Here is a 13631-nt window from a genome sequence, read left to right on the forward strand (position 1 = left end):
AGTGGAAAAGAAAGGGCCATAATTAGAAGAATACTATGAAAGGAAAGGAGATTCACAAAATAAAAATTTCTAAGATGTGCACGTACATAAAATGGTGAGTGGGATAGTAAAATAAAATTGTTTCAGAATGTGTTCAAACTTAAGTGACCATCACCTTAATATAGACTATTTATATACTTAGGAAAACCTGTAATAGATACAAATACATGAAAAGAGAAAGAAAGCCAAGCATAACGCTAGAGGAAATTAAAAAAAAAAAAAGGACAGAGAACAAAAGAAGAAGAAAGGAAGACTAACAGAAAAACAACGAGAAAACAACAAAATGGTAGTAAGTACTTATCAATAATTACTTTTAAATATAAATGGTCTAAGGGCTCCAATTGAAAGACATGGGTGACTGAATGGATAAAAAAGAAGAATACCCATCTACATGCTTCCTAAAAAGAGACTCACTTCAGACCTAACATATAGACTGAACAGACTGAAAAAGATGTTTCATGTAAATGGAAGTGGAAAAAAAATAAAGCCAGGGTAGCATACTTATATCAAAGTTGACTTTAAAAGAAAGACTGTAACAAAAGACAAAGGAGGGCACTACACAATGATAAAGGCATCAATTCATTAAAAGGATATAATTATGTTAAATATCTATGCACCAACAAATTCAAATATCTCTGCACCCAACAGTGAACCACCTAAATACAGAAAGCAAAAATTAACAGACATAAAGGAAGAAACTGCCAGAAATACAGTAATAGTAGGGGACTTTAAGACCTCACTTACATCTATGGATAGATCATACAACAGAAAATCAGCAAGAAAACAGTGTCTTTGAACAACACGTTATACCAGATGGACTTAACAGATATATACAGAACACTCCATCCAAAAACAGTACAGTCACATTCTTTTCAAGTGCTTATGGTACGTTCTCCAGGATAGATCACATGTTAGACCTCAGAACAAGTCTCAATAAATTTATGAACAGTGAAATAATATCTAGCCTCCTTTACAACCATGTAGTATCAAACTAGAAATCAATTACAAGAAGAAAAAAAAACCTCATAAAAGCCACAAACATGTGGAGGCTAACCCAATGAACCACCAATGAATCAACAAAGAAATCAAAGAGGAGATCAAAAAAACACCTAGGGAAACTTGAAGACAAAAACACTGGTCTAAAATCTTTGGGACATAGTGAAAGCAGTTCTAAGAGGGAAATTTATAGCAATACAGACCTATCTCTAAAAACAAGAAAAATCCTGACAATCTGACCTTACACACCTAAAGGACCTAGAAAAAGAAAAACAAATGAAACCCAAAGTTAGTAGAAAAAAGAAAATAATAAAGAGCAGAAATAAAAGAAATAGAGACAAAAAACATAATAGAAAAGATCACTGAAACCAAGAGCTGGTTCTTTGAAAAGATAACAAAATTGATAAACCTTTACCCAGACTCACTAAGAAAAAAAGAAGACCCAAGTAAGTAAAATCAGAAATGACAAAGAAGTAACAACTGATAACACAGAAATATGAGAGCTCTATTAAAAATTATATGCCAACTAACTGGACAACCTAGAAAAAAATGGATAAATTCCTAGAAACATATAATCTTCCAAAATTTAATCAGGAAGAAATGAAAATCTCAACAGATGATAGCTAGTATGAAACTGAATCATTAACCAAAAATTCCCATCAAAGAAAAGTCCAGGACCACATGGATTCACAGTGAATCTACCACAAATTTAAAGGAGTGTGAATACCTATTCTTCTCAAATTATTAGAAGGAAACAGAAGGAAAGCTTCCAAATACATATACAGGGCCAGCATTACTCTAATACCAAAACCAGACAAAGACACTAGACAAACAACAACAGAAAACAACTACAGGCCAATATCCCTGATAAACGTAGAGGCAGAAATCCTCAACAAAATATTAAACTGAATTCAACAATACATTAAAAGGATCATGCACCATGATGAAGAAGGATTTATTCTGGAGATTTTAGGATGGTTTAATACCCAGAGAAATCAATCAATGACACCACATCAACTAAGTGAAGGATAAAAATCATATGATCTTCTCAATAGATGCAGAAAAAGCATTTGACAAAATCCAACAACCATTCACGATAAAAACTCTCAACAAGGTAGATATAGAGGGAACCTCAACTTAACAAAGGCTATATATGACAAACACAATTAACATTACACTCAGTGTTGAAAACCTAAGAGTTTTACCTCTAAGATCAGAAACATGACAAGGATGTCCACTCTTACCATTTTTATTTAACATAGTAATGGAAGTCCTCACAGCCATCAGACAAGAAATAAAATGTATCTAAATGATAAGGAAGAAGTCAGACTGTCAGTATTTGCCGAGGGCATACTATACATAGAAAACCCTAAAGACTCCATCAAAAACTATTATAAGTGATGAGTGAATTCAGTAAAGTCGCAGGATACAAAATACACAAAAATCTGTTACATTTCTACACACTAATATCAAAGTAACAGAAAAAGAAATTAAGAAAATAATTCCATTAACAGTTGCATCAAAGAGAATAAAATATCTAGGACTAAATTTAACCAAGGAGATGAAAGACCTATACTCTGAAAACTGTAAGACACTGATAAAAGACAACAGAACCAAATGGAAAAGTATTCCATGCTCATGGATTGAAAGAACAATGTTAAATTGTGCATACTACCCAAGGCAATCTACAGACTCAGTGCAATCTCTATCAAATTACCAATAGCATTTTTTACAGAATTACAACAAATACTAAAATTTGTATGGAATCACGAAAGGCCCTGAATAGCCAAAGCAATCTTAAGAAACAAATCTGAAGGTATCATAATCCCAGATTTCAAGACATGCTACAAAGCTATAATAATTACAACAGTATGATAATGGCACAAAAAATAGACACCTAGGGCAAGAGACACCTAGGGCAATAGACACCTAGGGCTAAGGAAGCCCAGAAATAAACCTACACTTACATGGTTGATTAATCAAAGACAAAGGAGGCAAGAATACACAATGGGGAAAAGACAGTCTCTTCAATAAATGATGCTGAGAAAACCGGACTGTAAGGTAGCATTGTGTGTCAACTATACTTCCATAAAAACAAAATAAATATAAAAAGGGATTTAGAATGGCACATAACCTTAGCTGATAAAGACAAGGTTTGAGAGGACAGACTCTAATGTTGAAAGAAGTTCTCCTGCAGGTAAAATGCTATCAAATAGTGTTACATGCTATAGAGAAATTGTTGGTGCAAGGAAATGTTGATCACTGTGGCAAACTTCCTCGTTGTCTCATTTTAAGAAATTGACACAGCCACTCGAGCCTTCAGTGACCACCACCCTGATCAGCCATTAATACTACGGCCAGACCCTCCACCAGCAAAAAGATTACAGTGCACAGAGGATGGTTAGCAGTTTTTAGCAATGAAGTATTTTTATGAATGAAAGCCTTAACATGCGACAGGAAACCATCAAAATCTTAGAGGAGAACATAGGCAGAAACCTCCCTGACCTCAGCCACAGCAACTCCTTGTTAGACACATTACCAAAGGCAAGGGAAACAAAAGCAAAATGAACTATTGGGACTTCATCAAGATAAAAACTTCTGCACAGCAAAGGAAACAATAAACAATAAACAAAACTAAAGGCAGCCTACAGAATAGGAGAAGATATTTGCAAATGATGTATCAGATAAAGGGCTAGTATCCAGAATACATGAGGAATTTCTCAAACTCAACACCCAAAAAACAAATAACCCAGTTAAGAAATGGGCAGAAAACATGAGTAGACACTACCAAAAAAGACATCCAGATGGCTAAGAGACACCTCATCTCACACCTGTCAAGATGGCTAAAATCAATAACATAAGAAACAACAGGTGTTGGCGAGGATGCGGAGAAAGGGGAACTCTCTAGCACTGTTGGTGGGAATGCAAACTGGTGCAGCCACTCTGGAAAACAGTATGGAGGTTCCTCCAAAAGTTAAAAACAGAACCACCCTATGATCCAGGAATTATACTACTAGGTATTTACTCAAAGGACACAAAAATACAGGGATACAGGCATCCTGATGTTTATAGCAGCATTATCAATAACAGCCACACTATGGAGAGAGCCCAAATGTCTATCAACTGATGAACAAAGAAGATGTGATATATATATATATACACACACACAATATTACTATATACTATATACAATATACAATAGAATATATATGTATATACATATACAGACACACACATACACAATAGAACATTACTCAGCCATCAAAAAGAATGAAATCTTGCCATTTGCAATGACATGGATGGAGCTAGAGTCTATCATGCTAAGTTAAGTAAGTCGATCAGAGAAAGACGTAAATACCATATGATTTCACTCCTATGTGGAATTTAAGAAAGAAAACAGATGATCATATGGAAATGGGGTAAAGAAAAAAAGGAGAGAAGGAATCAAGCCATGAGAAACTCTTAATGATAAAAAACCAACAGAGAGTTGATGGAGTGAGGTGGGGGGAGGGGCTAGAGGGGTGATGGGCATTCAGGAGGGCACTTGTTAGGATGAGCACTGGGTGTTGTATGTAAGTGATGAATCATTGAATTCTACTCCAGAAACCTGTACTGCACTGTATGTTAACTACCTAAAATTTAAATAAATAAAGTATTTTTAAATTAAGGTATGTACATTGCTTTTTATTTATTTTATTTTTAAGATTTTTATTTATTTATTGAGAGAGAGTGGTAGAGAGAGAGCATGAGAGGGAGGAAGGTCAGAGGGAGAAGCAGACTCCCTGCTGAGCAGGGAGCCCGATGCAGGACTCGATCCTGGGACTCCAGGATCATGACCTGAGCCGAAGGCAGTTGCTTAACCAACTGAGCCACCCAGGTGCCCTGTACATTGCTTTTTAGACATAATGCTACTACAGAGTTAAGAGACAACAGTATAGTATAAACATAAATTTTATATGCGCTGGGAGACCCACTACTTCATTTCACTTGCCTTATTGAGATAGTCACTTCATCGCAGTGATCTGGAGCCAAGCCTGTAGTGTCTCCAAAGTATGCCTGTATATTGTTTTTGTGTCACCCTTACCCCCAAATATTATGAAAAGGGGTAAAACTCCAGGTTCAATGAAGACAAGTACTATTCTCTAAAATAATTAGTGTTGCTTGCAAAGTCAACGTATTAAGAAATGTTTTCTTTTTAAGATTGAACATACCTGATCAACAACTTCAAGACAGAACTGAAGGCTTCTGTGTGTGTGACAAGACTTCGGAGATACAGTGGAGCCCAAGTGCCGATGAGACATGTGATCACAGGAACACAGTCGTTGGAGACCCTCCCTTCATTTACATGTAACAAGAAGGGCAGTGCGGCCGGTAGAACACAGCATTTCTTTGATCATCTTTCTTTACTGAAGATGCTTTGATGAGTATTCCCTCGGATGCTAAAAGTATTTGATGCATAGATCAAAGATGTTTTCTGTCTACTCTATTTTCAAAAGCTATTTGATAATACACTTCTCAAAATTCCCACCCAAACAGCAAACCAACACCAAACAGTGTTCCCCAAACACGGCAACAAAACACCCAATACAACATTTTGGATCCCCGTGCCCAGCGATCAACTTTACACAGCTCCTAAACCACGGGCCGGCCGGCCGCTGCCACTGTTTACACGTATTCTGAGTCTGGGTTCTCAAAATACCGGCGCACCAAGACAGAGGAGAAACTGCATACATGCCAATCCTGACGCTGGTGTCACATCTCTCCACTTCAGTTAATTATATGAGCCTAACATACTCGATACAACATCATCTCTCCCCTTTTATCTTAAACTTAAAATATTACTTTGTCGAAGCAACATGCATTGATCTGATATAAATGCTAATGCATTTGAACTTTTCAGATTACACTAGGTTAAAAAGAAAAATCCCAAGTTGTTTTTAGAAAATTTGCCATATGCCAAAGAGGAACAGATTTTATCTCCTCTCTGCTGTTTGGGATTTTCTGGGAAAAATTTAAGTGTCCCTCTTCTGTGCAATGCTAGATCTAGTATGTTTGGGTATCACCAGTATCCCCCAGTCAACATTTTCTTCGCTCAGGGCTAGTGCCCACTGGCCCCACGGCCAACGTGCACTGGCAAGAGCCGTTACAAAGCAGCACTCATCAGATAGCCAGTGATAATTCCCTTTTTTATCTTTATCTCGTGGAAACACACTTAATCCAAGGTGCCTTTCGGGTTTACATGTTTTATCTTTTTTTCCCTTGTCCAGTTTCTCTTTTAATGGCTTTCAAATACCTACAATGTAAGCACCACTTTACTTCATACCTGGTAAACAGTGAGTTTTCTAATATGGAAATATGATCATGGTTTTTAAACTTCAGCATGAATCAAAATTGCCTTAAGGGCTTATTAAAATAGGTTGGGGGGCACCCCTCAAGTTTCTGATTCACTAGGTCTGGGTGGAGCCTAGAATTTGTATCTCTAACAAGTTCCTAGAGGAGGCCAAGGCTGTGGATGTGGGGGCCATGCTGTAATACCGGGGGACCCCTGTACTCAGAGTGCACTGGGCACCAGCAACTTTGCTGACACCTGGGAGCCTATCAAAACTACCTACTCTCAGACCCACTGAATTGGAATCTGTATTTTAACAGTTATCTCCAGGTGATTTTAACATCACAGTTTGCGGAGCACTGATTTAAGTGGAAAAATCTCAGGCTTGCCAACAGATGTTTTAATAGCTCCATTTCCAGTTGTATAAACCTGGGGAATGTATGAGCTTCACTGAGTCTCAGTTTTCTCATGGGTAAATGGGGACCAATGCCTACTATTCAGGATCTACAAAGATCAAGTGAAATCACGTGTGCAAAATGCCAAGCCCAGTAGCTTCCAGGCTTGTTTTTTTTTTTTTTTTTAAGATTTTTATTTATTTATTTGAGAGACAGCGAGCAAGTACTACCAGGGGCAGCGGCAGAGGGAAAGGGAGAAGACTCCTCACTGAGCAGGGAGCCCGATGCGGGGCTCGATCCCAGGACCCTGGGATCATGACCTGAGCCGAAGGCAGACGCTTAACGACTGAGCCACCCAGGCGCCCCCAGGCTTGTCTTTACCAGAATCACCTGGAAGGTTGTGAAAGCACGTTGCTAGGCTCCACTCCCATAATTTCTGTTTCAGTAGAACTGGGTTGGGGCCTGAGAATTTGTGTTTAACAGGTTCCCCGTGAGGTTGAGGCTGCTGACCAGGTGGCCTTTCTTTGAGAACCACTGGACTAGCCCATAGAGGGCACCCAGATAGTGCTGGTTCCCTTAGCCTTCTCTCTCTCACAGATGTGTCCTGTTTGTTGAGAATCTGGATTCAGGGATGTTTCTATTGTTTATTATTTCAGTACTGATTTTAGTTTACAAAATCATTTCCTTTAAAGCCTACATTGAGTGCATGTGGTGTGTTTCTCACTTCTCTGCTGTCACTCACTTAGCCTGTGTCCCCTCACTGCTCAGTGATGAAGAGAAACGTATCAATAGCTTCAGAAAGAAATTTCATCTGGCTTCAAGTTTCTTGCTCTTAAAGAACTGTCACGGACTGATGGCACTTTTGCAAAACACTTTTATGTGTAAACTCCTATGCCTGCTAGATTTTGTCAGGGGAATGAGGGAATTGCAAAGATCCCAGTTTCCCACTTCTGTTCCACTAGAGCTTAACAGAGAGTCATTCAAGTGTTTAATGACACCAGAGCTTCATTTGCACCGCCATTAGCCTAAGACAGAAGCAATCGGCAGGACCTTCACTTCATAAATCAGGCCCTTTGATAGCTACGGCAGAGACAGGACCTCACAAAGGAAATATTAATAATAATGAGAGAACAGAAGAGTAAAACAGCTTTATCATTGTGTGTCCTGAGGTTCTGAGAATGCTGTTCAGTAGAATCTTTGTTTACATTTTGTGATCACCTCCAGAAGAAAAAGGGCATGGCTAATTACTAGCTCACTTATCTAGCTCAACTCAAGAAATATTTATTGGGCCTAAGAGACAAAGATGGTTAGAACACAGTCTCTGCTTTCCAGTGATTTATTGTGTAACAGGGGACAAAATACAAGTACTGTCACGATGCATCTATTCATTGTTTGTTGAATGTCTACCATGTGCCAGGTCATGCTTTAGGCACTGGGGTGTGTTAGAAAACAAAAGAGAGGGTCTCAGTAAACTGGTTCAGAAGTGCCAAAGATAGTATTTTGCAAGGGTGGGATGCTGAGGATTAAAAAATAAGTTGAGGGTATTCTAAAACATGACACCAAGTAACAACCCACATCACAGAAATATAATTGTAAGAGAATATTATGAAAAAGTATATTCCAACAAACTGGACAACCTAGAAGAATGGATAAAGTCCTAGAAACATATAACCTCCCAAAACTGAAGCAGGAATACAAAATTTGAAGAGGCCAATTACCAGCAAGGAAATTGAATCAGTAATCAAAAAACTCCCAACACCAAAAAAGTCCAGGACCAGACATCTTCACAGGCTAATTCTACAGAACACTTAAAGAAGAACTGATACCTCTTCTTCTCAAACTAATCCAAAAAATAGAAAAGGAAAGAAAACTTCCAAATTCATTCTATGAGGCCTGCATTACCCTGATTCCAAAACCAGATAAAAACACCACAAAAAAAAAAAAAAAGACAACTACAGGACAGTATCTCTGATGAACATAGATGCAAAAATCCTCAACAAAATACAAGCCAACCAAATTCAACAATGTATTAAAAAATTCAGGGGCACCAGAATGGCTCAGTTGGTTTAAGGGTCTGCTTGCGGCTCAGGGTCCTGGGATTGAGCCCCGCATCAGACTCCTGCTCAGTGGGGAGTCTGCTTCTCCTTCCCCCTGCTCTTGTGCTCATGCTTGTTCGCTCTCTCACCCTCTCAAATAAATAAATGAAATCTTTTTAAAAAATTCATTTACCACTATCAAATGGGATTTATTCCTGGGATGCAAGGGTGTTACAATATTCACAAATCAATGTGATACATCACATGAGTAAGAGAAAAGAACTATATGATTATTTCAATAGATGCAGAAGAGCACCCTTGCATCCCACCTTGCAAGAAATGCAGAAGAGCATCTGACAAAGTACCACAACCATTGAGGGTAAAAACCCTCAACAAAGTAGGTCTAGAGAAAACATACCTACACAATCAAGGCCATAAATGAAAAACCCACAGCTAAAATCATCTTCAGTGGGGAAAAACTGTGAGCTTTTCCCCCAAGTTCAGGAACAAGACAAGGATGTCCACTTTGACTATTTGTATCCAACATACTACTGGAAGTCCTGGCTGCACAATCATACAACAAAAGGAAATAAATTGTATCCAAATTGGTAAGGAAGAAATACAACTTTCACTATTTGTAGATGACATAATCCTATATATAGAAACCCTAAAGATTCCACCGAAAAACCACAGAACTGATAAATGAATTCAGTAAAGTCACAGGATACAAAATCAATATGCAGAAGTTCATTGCATTTCTATACACTAATAACGAAGCAGGAAGAGATATTAAGAAAATAATCCCATTTACAATTGCACCAAAAATAAGATACCTAGGAATAAAATTAACCGAAGAGGTAAAATACCTGTACTCTGAAAACTATAAAACACTGATGAAAGAAATTGGACATGACACTAAGAAATGGAAAGATATTCCATGCTTAGAGATTGGAAGAATATTGTTAAAATGGTTATAATACTACCCACAACAATCAATACATTTAATGCAATTCCTATCAAAATACCAACAGCATTTTTCACATAACTGGAACAAATAATACTAAAATTGTATGGAAACACAAAAGATCCTGAATAGCCAAAGCAATCTTGAAAAATGAAAAAAAAAGTTGGAGGTATCACAATTACAGACTTCAAGTTATATTACAAAACTGCAGTAACCAAAACAGGTATGGTATTGGGAAAAAAAAAGACACATAGATCAACGGAGGATAAGAAACCCAGCAATAAACCCACAGTTATGTGGTCAATTGCCTCTTCGACAAAGGAGGCTAAAATGTGCAATGGGAAAAAGACAGTCTCTTCAACAAATAATGTTGGGCAAACTGGACAGCTACATGAAAGATAATGAAACTGGACTACTTCTTACACCATACAAACTCAAAATAGATTAAGAAGCTAAATATGAGACGTGAAACCATAAAAATCCTAGAAGAGAGCACAGATAGAGAAATTCTCTGACATTGGCCATAGCATCATTTTTCTGGATAGGTCTCCTAAAGCAAGGGAAATAAAAGCAAAAATAAACTATTGAGATCACATCAAAATAAAAAGCTTCTGCACAGCAAAGGAAACAATGAATAAAACTAAAAGACAACCTACTGAATGGGAAAGATATTTGCAAATGACATATCCAGCAGTTAGCTTCCAAAATATATAAAGAACTTCTACAACTCAACACCCAAAAAACAAATAATCCAATTTAAAAAAATGGGCAGAAGACATGAACAGACATTTTCCCCAGGAAGACATCCAGATGACCAACAGACACATGAAAAGATGCTCAACATTACTCATCATCAGGAAAATTCAAGTCAAAACTACAATGAGCTATCACCTCACACCAGTCAGAATGGCTAAAATCAACAACACCAGAATCAACAGGGGTTGGCGAGGATGTGGAGAAAAAGTAACCCTCTTGCACTGCTGGTGGGAATGCAAACTGGTGCAGCCACTATGGAAGACAGTATGGGGGTTCCTAAAATATTTAGAAATAGAACTACTCTATGATCCAACAATTGCTCTACTGGCATTTAGCCAAAGAATATGAAAACAGTAATTCAAAGGGATACTGGACTCCTATGTTTACAGCAGCATTATTTATAATAGCCAGGAGATGGAAGCAGCCCAAGTGTCCACCTACACATGAATGGATAAAGAAGATGTGGCATATATACATACAATGGCATATTACTGAGTCATAAAACAATGAAATCTTAACATTTGTTTTTGTTTTTTATAAAGATTTTATTTATTTATTTGACGGGAACATAGCGAGAGCAGGAACACAAGCAGGGGGAGTGGGAGAGGGAGGAGCAGGCTTCCCGCTGAGCAGGGAGCCCAATGCGGGGCTTGATCCCAGGCCCCTGGGATCATGACTTGAGCCAAAGGCTGACGCTTAATGACTGAGCCACCCAGGCACCCCAAGAATGAAATCTTAACATTTGTAAAGACATGGATGGAGTTAGAGTATTATGCTAAGTGAAATCAGTCAGTCAGAGAAAGACAAATACTATACGATTTCACTCATACGTGGAATTTAACAAAACAAATGAGCAAAGGGGAAAAAAAAGAGAAAGAGACAAACCAAGAAAGAGAATCTTAACTACAGGGAACACACTGATGATTACCAGAGGGGAAGAAGATGAGGGGATGGGTCAAATAGGTGACAGGGATTAAGGAGTGGACAGGTCATGATGAGCACAGAGTGATGTATGGAATTGTTGAAGCACTATATTGTATACCTGAAACTAATATAACACTATATGTTAACTATACTGGAATTAAAATAAGAAAAGAAACAGACTCTTAACTATAGAGAACTGATGGTTAACCAGAGGGGAGGTGGGTGAGGTGAGGATGGGTGAACTAGGTGATGGGGAGTAAGGAGGGTACTTGTTGTGAAGAGCACTCAGTGATGTAGGGGATTGCTGAATCATTATATTATACACCTGTAACTAATGTAATACAGTATGGTAACTATAGTGGAATTAAAATAAAAATTTATTAAAAAATAAAGAGAAAATGTTACACCATCACATAAATACAAAGAATTATAAGAGACAAATCCAAAAAAAAAAAATACACCAACATAATGGATAACCTAAAAGAAATGGATAATTTCTAGAAACACACAATCTTCCAAGACTGAATCAGGAAGAAATAGAAAATCTCAAAAGACTAATTACTACTAACAAAATTGAATTGGTAATCAAAAAACTCCCAACAATAAGTCCTGAACCAAATGGCTTCATAGGGGAATTCCACCAAACATTTCAAGAAGAATTAATACCTCTCCTCAAACTATTCCTAAAAGTACCAGAGGAAAGAACATTCCCAAATTCATTCTATGAGGATAGCATTACTCTGATACCAAAAGCAGACAAAAACACCAAAAAAAAAAAAAAATTACAGGACAATATCCCTGATTAACATAGGTGCAAAAGTCCTCAACAAAATATTAGGAAACCAAATTCAACAATACTTTAGAAAAATCATTCACTACAACCAAGTAGGATTTATTTCAAGGATGCAAAGGTGGTTCAATATTAACAAATCAAAGTGATACAACACATTAACAAGAGAAAAGATAAAAAGAATAATGGTCATACCACTAGATGTAGAAAAAGCATTTGACACAATTCAACATCCATTCATAATAGAAACACTCAACAAAGTCATTACAGAAGGAATGTAAACTCAACATAACAAAGGCCATAGATGGAAAAACTCACAGCTAACATCATGCTCGAAAGTGAAAAAATAAAAGCTTTACCTCTAACATCAGGAACAAGACAAGGATGTCCACTCTCACCACTTTTATTCAACATAGTACAGGAAGTCCTAGCCACAGCATTCAGACAAGAAGTAAAAGGCATTGGAATTGAGAAGAAATAAAACTTCCACTATTTGCACATGACATGATACTTACGATACACAGAAAAGCCTAAAGACTCCACCAAAAAGTTATTAGAATAAATGAATCCACTGATGTTACAGGATACAAAATTAATACACAGAAATCTGTTCTATTTCTACATACTAACAATAAAGTAGCAGAAAAAGAAGAAAACAGCTCCATTTACAATTTTACCAAAAAGAATAAAACCCTAGGAATAAATTTAACTAAGGATGTAAAAGATCTCTATTCTGAACTCTCAAACACGGGTGAAAGAAACTGAAGACAAAATAAACAAATGGAAAAATACACCATGCTCATCTATTCAAAGAATTAATACTATCAAAATGTCCATACTACCCTCAGCAATCTACACATTCAATACTATCCCCATCAAAACACAAAGAGCATAATTCATAGAGCTAGCAAAATTACCCTAAAATTTGTATGGAGCCACAAAAGACCTCGAATAGCCAAAGCAACCTCGAGAGAAAAGAACAAAGCTGGAGGTATCACAAGCCCAGAATCTAAGATACACTACAAAACTAGAGTATGCAAAACAATATGGTACTGTCACAAAAACAAATACATAGATCAACAGAACAGGATAGAGAGCCCAGAAATAAACCCACAGCTATACAGTCAATTAATCTATGACGAAGCAAGAACATACAGTGGGAAAAAGACAGTCTTCAATAATGGTATTGGAAGAACTGGACAGCTACATACAAAAGAATGAAACTGGACCATTTTCTTACACCGTATGCATAAAGAAACTCCAGATGGAGTAAATACCTAAATATGAGTCCTGAAACCATAAAACTCCTTCAAGAAACCAGGCAGGAATCTCTTGGATATCACCCTTAGCAGGGTATTTATGGATAGGTCTCCTCGGGCAAGGGAAGCAAAAGCAAAAATAA

At 37.2% G+C, this 13631-nt stretch overlaps 2 protein-coding genes across 24 annotated transcripts in view; one reads left to right on the plus strand and one right to left on the minus strand.

Annotated features, from left to right (window-relative positions):
• Positions 1–8143, plus strand: part of WDR41 (WD repeat domain 41) — a 99101-nt gene extending 90958 nt beyond the window's left edge. For 17 of the 18 annotated variants that reach the window (XR_012382031.1, XR_012382019.1, XR_012382027.1 and 14 more), the window contains 2 exons: positions 182–328; positions 5236–8143. The gene's annotated coding sequence lies outside the window, so the exon portion shown is untranslated. The remainder of the gene's footprint in view (positions 1–181; positions 329–5235) is intronic. The other variant, XR_003212270.2, reaches the window with a different exon arrangement.
• Positions 1–13631, minus strand: part of PDE8B (phosphodiesterase 8B) — a 228942-nt gene that overhangs the window by 31524 nt on the left and 183787 nt on the right. The window lies entirely within an intron of this gene.

This window comes from Callorhinus ursinus, unplaced genomic scaffold (assembly GCF_003265705.2).
Source record: "Callorhinus ursinus isolate GAN/ISIS: 27379988/994484 unplaced genomic scaffold, GSC_fseal_2.0 scaffold23, whole genome shotgun sequence".
Classification (NCBI taxonomy): Eukaryota; Metazoa; Chordata; class Mammalia; order Carnivora; family Otariidae; genus Callorhinus; species Callorhinus ursinus.